Raw genomic sequence first — 10,853 nt, 5'->3', positions numbered from 1 at the left:
TTTTTTTTTATTTTTTAGTTTTTAGCTTGAAAAATTTAACTAAAATTTACTTTAACACACACATGAAGTAAAAAAATATATATATTAACCAAATTTACCATTTGATTTGTTTACTTACAAAAATTAAAATTTTTCTAAGTCGTATGTTCGTAAAAATTACAATTTTTAATCCAGATGAGCAGTTAACTTAATAATTTTAAATACAGAAAAAAACATTAAATCAAATAAGATTTATTAAGTTTTATTTATTTTACAACTATCATACAATATACAGATTTACAATTATAACACATCGCCACAGATCTGAAATATATCTATTCATAACTTCTTCCACCCTGCTGTTAGTATCACCTCTTCACTGCAATGTACCTGGAAAACAAATAACTATTTTAGCATATGAAAAAAAAATATGCCGGACAATAATATTAAAATGTTTCAACCAACAGTAGATTTCTAAAACGAAGCAATACTGACTAGATAAAATACAGAGTTAAATAAAATGTAAAAAAAAAAATATTAAAACTGTTTATTATTTTCATGGAATTTCTACTAAATATATATCGATTGAGTACATCCAAATATTTAGATATAAGAAAATCTATTTTACAAATTTTACTCACATATTACACGACAAAATTACATACATATACAGCACAAATCTGAATTAGAATAGTATTTAACAATTTTTTTTATTTTTGATCCTAGCTAAATCTTACATTGAAGCCAACAGCAAGTTATAAACAAAACAAAAAATTATTTTTTGTGTGGCTCGGAGGAGAACTCCTCCAGGCTTTTAGTCTGGTGTTGTCGGCTGCTATGGTAACAAGTAAGGGCACATTTCTAATGGGGGAACAATGGAGAAATAAAGGTGTCAATTGGTTTACCCCCGCTGATCTAAAATCAAGACAAAACTATTCACAAAACACCCCTATTTGAAATGACTTTTTCTCATAACCACAGTACTTGCCACGACTTTCTGTTTATTTACTTATCATCAGAATTTTATTTTCCTCTCTCATTTTTTTCTTGCTCCTTAGCTGCAATTTTCATTCCTCTTCAGAATATTTTGCAAGAACTTTGTAGTTCAGAAACACAATTCCATTAGTTTCAGTTACGTAATTTTTAATTTCTCATTTATTAAAACAGTAAAAATACTATGCCTTTTAACACAAACAGTATCTTTAATATACAAAAGGAGTAATTTTAACAAATTCAGTAATTTATTAAACTATATATTATTTAGTTCAAGTGAAGAATTACATTTTACAATTGCCTCTGTTAAAGCTTTTTTAAACAAAAAATGGTTAATTTAAAAGTTCTTTAATTTCTGGAAAATCACTGCTAAAACTTAACACTTTACTCCAAAATACATTAGAAAGCTGTTTGGAGATTTAGAAATTCATTTCCACAACGGAATTCTTAGTAATGGTGGGGCATTAGCTTCCAGGGTGGGAAAAATAGGTTCTGTGTTCCTTGACCCTAGTGTGTTACTATCAGGTTGCTTGGGGGCAGTAAATACCTTATTTGTTTAAACCACTTTAAAAGGACAGGATAAAAAAATTAAAAAAAAAATTTACACACAAAACACAGTTTTTGGAGAAATATTTTAATAAATATTTCTTCGAAAAATGTGATAAAATGAAAGGAACACAATGGTGTTAGTTAATTGTAGCAACATGACAGAATGTTTGGAGTAATGCAGTATAGCAATTTTGGACTATAGAAACAATTCGGAGGAACAGCTTTAAACTTAAAATTGTTTAACAAAATAATAATTTTATTCTTGGAACTAATTAGAAATTATCGTTCTTAATGCTGCATATATATCTATGAGCAAAACAAAATTACCAACTTTCCACACCCTTGCAAAAAAATTAAATTAAAAATTTTTTTGAACAAGTATAGAGCAGATATATCAAAAAAAGTTTTAACTTATTTAAAGATGTGAAAACAAATATATATTTTTTTGTCAAACTGTAATTCATATAGTTTGTAGTAGTGATAATTTCCATTGCATGAACTACTTAACTTACGAGATATATAAGTTTTCTGCAATATTAGACATTTAACATAAATTTTACTTAATAGTTCTTGTTAAAATAAAAAGTTTGAACATAAGTATGCTAAATGTATACAGTAAAATGCAAGAAATTATAATAAATTAATGAAGACTAGTCAGGCTAACTCTTTTAGAAAAAAATGTAAGCATTTTTTGCAACCTTGATATACACAATGAATCGTGTTTTAAAACATTTTAATCATTAATACTTTAACACCAAATAATAAACACAAAAACATTCACTTGGTAAAAATAAGATATTTAGATAAAAGATGTTTTCAAACAGTATGAAATCAAAAATTTTTTCATTTAATGTAAGCATTATAATATAGTGCAGAAGTTATTGAAAAAAAAAACTTTATAAAAATAAAAGTGATTATTAATATTTTTTTATTGTGATGATTATTTACAAAATGCGAAGAAGCAAATAAAGTGTGTGTTTTCCCACCAACAAAATATGAGAATATCACCCATAATGTGATACTATGATACTTTATAAAAATAAAGTATCATAGACAGAATATATCATAGGTATATAAATAGAAAATATCATAGGTATAGTCATAGATATAAAATCATTGATTAAAGTTAACAATATTGAAAGTTCAATTTCTCATATGCGGAATTGTAGAAAACTGCAGAAGTACACAAATAAATAAATAAATATAAACATATATACAATTGGCTTTTTTAAAAATTGAAACAAGGATAATTTGAAATCTTGTGGCAGAATGTTTTTGAGCTATCTGCGACTAAACTCTCCAGCACTAATATCTAATTGCAAAATACATTTAATACAAACAAACACACATGTTGCTAATTTAAAATGGCAAATACTCTGTGTTAACAAAAAAAAAAAAAATAATACTGATTTTCTTAATTTAGCATGAAATATTTCTTTTTAATATTATGGGTGATATTCTCATATTTTGTTGGTGGGAAAACACACACTTTATTTGCTTCTTCACATTTTGCAAATAATCATAACAATAAAAAAATATTGAATATCATGAAATCCATAGCAGTAATTGCCCCCCTCCCCAAAAAAAAATATATGATGTAATTATGTAAATTGGACTGCTCAAAAGCGTGTTACACTTTGCAATTAGGTTGTAATAAATAATATCGTATAAAAAATATTAGATTTAAAAACTAAGGAGAAATCAACATCTATAACTTCCAAAAATTAGATAGAATTTCAAAAAAATAAATAGATAGCCTTAAAAAAATAGATACTCAAATGCACGATTCGAGTTTTCCATATTGTTTAAATATATCAAGATGGTTAAGAACCAAATGAAAATCAGTATCAATAACTGCCGAAAATATCATCGAAACGTTACGTCGATTTATGATATCAGTGAAAATTGAGTGTGCCAAAAACTGATTATCAAAATGCATGATTCAAATATTGCATGTTCAAATATTTCTGTAAAAAAGAAATGTAATATTTTCTTCTTTTCAAGAGAAAAATCCATAGCTGCAAACCTCTAGTTATAAAAATGCTGATGATAGACAAGAAAAATGCAGAAGGTTCGCAACTGCATACTAATTACTGATAAATTTATTTTTAAAAAAATACTCCCCTTTTTTTAAAACAAGAAAAGGTAAAAAAAATTTTTAAAAATTTTGACCAGCTACTTGAAGGTACTATATTCATTTATTAATTCTTGATTAAAGGGAAATATATAAAATTTTAAGACACATTAAAATTAGTTTAATTACACTATAATAGTATGCACTATATATAAACTCAATGGAAATTATGGAGAAAGAATTACATCAAAAAAATTTTTTTTTGCAAAGATCCTTTAGTAGCACCTTTTGCTTTAACTAAAAATTCTTTCAAAACAATGTATTTCTTCTTTAGACTTAATTATTAAAAGTTTTTCGAGCAGACTGCTCATCAGACATTGATGAGCAGAATTGAGTCCTAGTTTTTTTACCACAGAAAACAACCTTTCGCATTCAGCATTGCTGTGGGGTATAGTCAATACAGTCTGACTTAAACAAAATACTAGCTATCGGGCGACCGGGTAAAATGCAGAAGATCTTATCTTCTGAGCGTAAAAGCAGAAAAAAATAGCTAAAATAAGTAAATATGCGGATAGCTTCTGCAAAATGCAGAAGGGTTGGCAGCTATGAAAATCTCTATGCAAGAACTATGTAAAATTCTGCAACAATGTCGCCGTGCCGTTGCGATTCTGCCACGGAGATTTGAAATACTAAGCAATTTGTATAAATCTTAATTCCCCAAGAATTTCCAATTGATGTTGTTAATTCCTTTTATAATTCATTTGAATGTTTGGTTTGAGTAGCCTCAGCCTTTAAATGATTCATCATGTATGATCGCTGAAGAATTCATAAAAGCAAAATAGAAGTTTCAGAATTTGTTTAAATTTATCAAAGACTATGAATAAAAAGACTAATTTAATGCAGATAAAGCACATATTTTTTAAGTGCCAGTGAAATAAAACATTGGAACAGCAAATATAGTGGAGGTAAAAACAGTAACAGTTTACCATTCTACTTGATACTAACGGTGAATCTTACACCAGAAACTTTTATTATAAATATAGTGCAAATGCTGATGATTGTGCATCAAATCATTAGGATTCTACAGTACATGTAAAATATATTTACAATATATGATAATTCATTTTAAGAGACAAGTTTTTGAGTACTTTTATTTGTTGTTATTGAAGCATGGGCAGCCTATGTAAACAATTTTTAATTACTATTTTTAATATCAGTAAAAGTTATTTGAAATAATTTTTAACAGTTGATTTGTTCATGTTTATAATTTCAAGAAATTTTTTTACCCATTTTTAAGTACAAGAAAAAAGGAAACAATTCAAATACAGTTATTTCTTTAGACATACTTAATTCAGGAACCTTCAAATGAGACTTGATGGAGCTTCATACTCAAAGCCAGATCCTTTCCAAAGACCTTCCTCAGAAGTACATCAATAGATTATGAAAAAGAAAATTCATTCAGTTAATATGTTTAAAAACATAGAAATTATTCAAACATATTTTGTTTTGTTTATACGGGCATATTTATTATTCAGAACTAGAGAGGTAAGGAGTAATGGTTTGGCAGAATGTTAGCTAAAAAAATGGTGAAATGCAGAATATATTTCTATAGCAATATTTTTTTTTTAAAAAAATTCATTAATAAATATTTTTTACGAATAAATAAGCTTATTTATAATTGGAAATTACTCCATGCTTATCTATATTAGTGGAATGGGCTAAAGGGAATACAAAAAATTAAACAAGAAATACTTATAAAAAAACTAAAGTTATAAAGTAAAATAGAAAGAAAAAAAAATATCATAATTGTTACAACAAAGCTTCTATGCTAAGAATAATATTTTCTGCAAAGCAGTATCCATAAAGCAACATTAACTAAAATATAATCTATTAGAAATATGTTATTAAAATGCTGTGTTACTAACAAAAACAAAAGATTATATACAAATGTAAAACAGAAAAATCTATTTTAATTCTCAAAATAAAATTTTAAAGCTTTACATCTCAGCTTTCCAATTATCATATTTTCCAGATAAGAATAAAGTCATTAGAAACTTTCTTAATTACTGTGTCATACACTTAATAAAAACAAAGTTTTTTAGAAATGTAAAAAGCTAAGTAAAAACCAAGACAAAAATTGTTTAAAAGAAAAATCTAGCAATAAAAATTTCAATTGAACTTTTTCACCTACAAGGGGTCTGTCTACGTTTTTCTGAGAGGTACCTATTTTGTGAAAATTTAGATATAATTTGTGAAAAATTAAAAACTATATTAAAAAATCAACACAAAAATATGGATTTATCGTTTCTTAAGGAATACGAAAATAAAATTATAAGAAAAAGTATTTTGTGAAACTGTTTTTCCTAAAGTTGATTTTGTGAAGGTACCGCTAAACGGTAGTAAATTCGGCCTAGACAGACCCCTGCCTAGGCATGTTTTTAGAATACAGTAACTATAAAAGAATTAAGTTTTAAACAGCAATGTAAATTTAAATAAAAGCTTGAATAAGAATAATTCTAAAGATAATTTAATATTGAAAATTCAGTGCAATTATTTTCCTTATCGTGTTAGCTGATAAATTTCAAAAACTGTTTCAAAAATAAGAAGAAAAATTTCCAGTAAATGTTCAACTGGGTGATTTTTTATTATTTTTTTTTAAAGATATCATGTTGCAAAATAAATAGTCAAAAGACTATTTTGTCCATGTGAGATTTTCTCTTGCAATAGCTTGTTAAGACGATACTTCCACGACATTTTGGCTGAAGAACCATCTGCTATACTCTTGTAAAATTTATACCAATCAAGCGTGTTTAACCCTCGGTTCTTTAAAAAGGTAAAGTTAAAAGAAACTGCCATGAATCACAACTGCTACTACTCAACTGTTTTAAAAATGCAACAACTAATAGTTTTTATACTTTATAAGACAATAGTAGGTAAGTAGATAAGACAGCTCAAATTAATAACAATATGACAGGACTGTTTCACACATAAAACTTGTCTCGTCTTATTTGCTAATAAAAATACCATCTCGTACTGAGTAGGCAAAACAGAAATAAAAATGCCCGTATCATGATCTGCCGGTGAATAATCACTATATCTTCTAAGCAACTTCCATGCAGCAACCAGGAGGAACTAAAAAAAATTAACGGACGGAGATCAACTTGAAGAGTATAACTCGTAGCTACATTTTGCACACCTTTACATATTCTTTTAAAAAGTTAGCAGTTGGCATAACTGCTCACAATACAGAAGTAACCCTAATAGGGGATTAAAAGTTTAATGAGTATTTCTATGTTGTTACCTATGGCTAAATATTCATAAACTTCCAGCGATCCACGAAAAATTAAATATCTCAGAATGGGAATAACTCAAAGAATATAAGTTGTAGCAACCCTCAGGAAAACTTCTACTACATACTTCTTTTTAAATTTTTGCAAAGTACAAAATCTTATTTTTATTTTTTTTTTTTGCTTCAACATTTTTAGATGGCACAAACTAGTTCAAATAGGGAAACATCCCCTTTTATTTGATTCATTAAATCAGGGGATAAATGAACAACGGCAGAATAATCGGCACGTGTTGGCAACTTCTGGTATCGGAGAAACTGAAAGAAAGAAAAAAAATCACAGAAAGGGACCAACTCTAAAGATATAACTTGTAACCATCTGGCAAACATTTATGTTTTTTTTGTTTTTTTTAAACTTCAAGTTTACATCTATTTGGTAGCTTGGCTATAGTAGTTTGTGCGACAGATTAAGATATGGAAATATCCCCTAAAATTAGTGAAACTGAAAAATTTACATTATAAATCTAGCTAAAATTCTTTTCTACTCTGGAAAATTTGTTTATCATCACCTGTGGCAGAATAATCAACAAGTCTTGGTAACTTCCAGTGGCTATCATCACACTGAAAACAAAACATGGGTAGAAACTAAGGGTATATCTTGTTTGTTACTTTTTGTTAATTGTTATTTATTATAGCAACAAAATTTGCCAGGTGAATAAAATAATGCAGCATTAATTTAATAATTTTGATAATTAAGGCTTTAAAACGGAAATTTTCTTTACATAAGATCGCAACTAGTTTAACTTATTTCAGATTAATATTCCTTCATTAAGCTTAGGTGCCATCAGAATACTTTTAAAATATTCATGATTTTATTAAAAATATCTCAACTGCATAACAATCGTATATAAGGGTCTGTATTTCATCTCTTTACATTTTATGCTCAGTAAATGAGAATCAACAAATTCTCTTGCTTTTTTCCAAAATCGTTACGTTTTGTCATAGTTTGTTAAACTTCGCAAATGATAGGCTTAGAATATTTGTGTTTATTTCAAGCAGAATTAACTACAATAATTTACTTTCTTTGATAGTGAAGCATTATAATGAATTAACATTCTAAATAGTAATAATTAAAGTAAGGAATAAAAGAACTTACCATTGAATTCGGCGTATGTAAATACACTATAGAATAGCTATATCACGCGTGCAACAAATGTAAATAAGCGTTGTCTAGTGTAGGGGTAGCAGTCCTTGTGTAGAAATTGTGCCCACGGAAAAGGAGTGAAAAGTTGAAACTCAGTATCATTTAATGCATTTGTAAAACAAAAACTCAAATAACTGGAAGCAATGTGGAACATTACTTTTGAATCTATATTGTGAATCAATTTATTTCTCGTCTATTTTTGATTTTTCATCTTATTTTTCTTATTATTATTCTAATTAAACCTGGAATAAAATGCTACATTGTAGAATAACTTTCATATAATATTTTTAATAAAGTTAAATAAAACTGTCGAGCATTTTTAAAAAATTATTACCCTTTTACATTTTTAAAAAAGTATTACTATTTGTTATGTAGTGTTATTATCATTTCAGAGATATAATAGTATTTTATTTTAACTAGTATAATATTATTTGAATAGCTTGTACATAAAAAACCCCAATTTTAATGCTTTTTATAATTTTTATGAATTCATAAAAATTGCTGTTTTATGCTCTGGAAATGTAAAATTTTTATAACTATAATTTATTATAAAAGAAAAACATGGATAAATATTATAAATTAAGATAACTGCTCCGGAAGACATACAAGATTATTTAAAATACGTGATTATTCATTTTAAAACTTTACACTTTTTTGCTTCCTCTAACCAGTAACTTCATTTCCAATCGAAGATTTGATAGTTAGAGGATCGTACTATAGTAATTTAACTAAATGAGACATTAACTATGTTATATTTTAAAACTGTAAAACTAACAATGTACATTGATTTTTTTGTGCATCAGATAGGCTGATCAATGAACCATAAATTGTAGGATTTCTATTTCATCTGAAATGAGAGTAAGAAAGATATTGTAGAATACATTCTACGTTAGGTCTTCCATCAAATCAAAAAGATTTAATCTAACTACATCCACCAATATAAAAGTTTTATCGAATAACATAATATGGGATCAACATGTACATTTATTTATCTCTGGTTAATTTTAATTATTATATCGTGATTACACGTTATTTCTCAAATTTCGTGCTTATTTTTTGTTTTTCTCGCCTGCGTGGGTAAAGATTTTACATACATTAATTGGCATGCATAAATGCATGGTCTCATGATTTAGGTATCATTTTTAGTTGTTGGTGATGACCGTGTTAAAAATAATAGTTTGAAAAAATTCCTAAAATATTTATTACATAAAAAAATACACATTTAAATAAAAAGCACATTTTAAATCACGATTTCAATTGAAAAAAAGAAAAAAAAGAGGTAATATAATGGATTTGAAAACTTTATTATAACAAAAAGGGTAAAAAAGGGCGTCGAGTTGTTAACATTCCCCGTGGATCAAGTTATTTTCATATAATATATTAAAAATTTTATATTTAATTTTAGCTGGAAGGATCCATTTTCGTTGAACGTTCCGTTTCCCCTCTTCAGTGTTTTAGATATAAAAAAAAGGAAATTTTTATGAATCTGTTTTTTCGCTTGCTGATATTTGCCTTCCTTTTAAAAGCAATGTATGTATACATTTAAAAGATTTTGTTGAAATTGTATTCCCAGATAACACAGTGTAAACAGATAATTTGTCAACGAACTAATGAAGGTAGGAGTTTTAGTTGCGTCGCTCTAGAGCTGTACATTAGGCTTATCATCCATTTAGACTTAAATCTGAAGGGGTAAGAAATTTTCTCCAGATCCCTGTACATTTGGCACAGCAATGCGACCGACCACAGGCCTCTCGATTCCACAGATTTTAATAGCACATATATCGCATGTACTCGGTGGTGTCGAGAATCGAGCACCGCCCCCGTCAAGGACTAGAATGGCCCTTAAAACCCCTATTAAGTCGGAACTAAGTTTCAACGAAAAAATCTTGGTCAAAGAACATAGAAAAAAATTGTCGCACTAATGTCAAAATGCAAAAAGACAAATATTTAAATCCTTTTCTTTTTTTTTTTTTTTAAAGGTGGGTTTGTTTTTTTAGGGTCTATGTATTAGCATTGCAAAATTTAGGTCTCAACTAAAATTTTTGAGGAACTTTCTCTTTCCCTAACTTAAATTTTTTTCTTTTTTCTTTATAGGATCTAAATAATTAAAAAACAATTTATTTAACTGCATTAACTATTTAAAACCCTCCAAGCATTGTGTCCATAGGTAAATTCCCTGTTATGTAACATTATTGCCCGATATGGAAAAAAAACAACAAAAAAAAAACAGGCTATTCACTGCAAACTAAAACTGACAGTTAGGAAAAAGAAACCGAACTAACGCTCAAACTATTTTTAAAAGTACTTTAATTTCACATACACAAAAACTCACTCATAAATAATATTCTGCGAAGAAATAAAGAATTATCATTACTTGCTCCGATAACAAAAAAAAATTTCTGACATTACAACAAAACTTACAATTATTATTTATATTTTATGCTATTTTATATTATTTTTTATATTTTATAAATTTATATTATTTTTTACTATATATGATTTTCATAAATAATTTACTCATTGCAATTGAGATTTTATATTTAAATAATTTCTAGATTATAAAATTCAAGATTCAAAGCAAAATTCAATAAATTTGTAAAAATGTTGTTGTGTTGTAAAACGTTTTTTAATAACAACAAATATTTTAAAACTTCCTACACTAAATTTTATTACGAAAACTAATTATGAGAATTCCTTTTTATCTGTCTTTTGATACGTATGCTTTTTTTCTCTTTCAGTAATGAATATATATACTACTTTAAAGAAAC

The 10,853-nt window shown here is 27.0% G+C and overlaps 1 long non-coding RNA gene across 1 annotated transcript; it reads right to left on the bottom strand.

Moving 5' to 3' along the window:
* Positions 1 to 225: 225 nt before the first annotated feature.
* LOC147809627 (uncharacterized) lies at positions 226 to 6,056 on the bottom strand. Its single transcript, XR_015433825.1, has 2 exons — positions 4,942 to 6,056; positions 226 to 369 (listed from the first exon to the last, which is right to left on the bottom strand). It is a non-coding gene; the product is annotated as an uncharacterized LOC147809627 (long non-coding RNA).
* Positions 6,057 to 10,853: the final 4,797 nt, after the last annotated feature.

The sequence above is a fragment of the Parasteatoda tepidariorum genome, chromosome 5 (genome assembly GCF_982258835.1).
Source record: "Parasteatoda tepidariorum strain Cologne lab strain chromosome 5, Ptep-v5.0, whole genome shotgun sequence".
NCBI lineage: Eukaryota > Metazoa > Arthropoda > Arachnida > Araneae > Theridiidae > Parasteatoda > Parasteatoda tepidariorum.
This window is presented reverse-complemented; position numbering and strand designations above follow the sequence as displayed.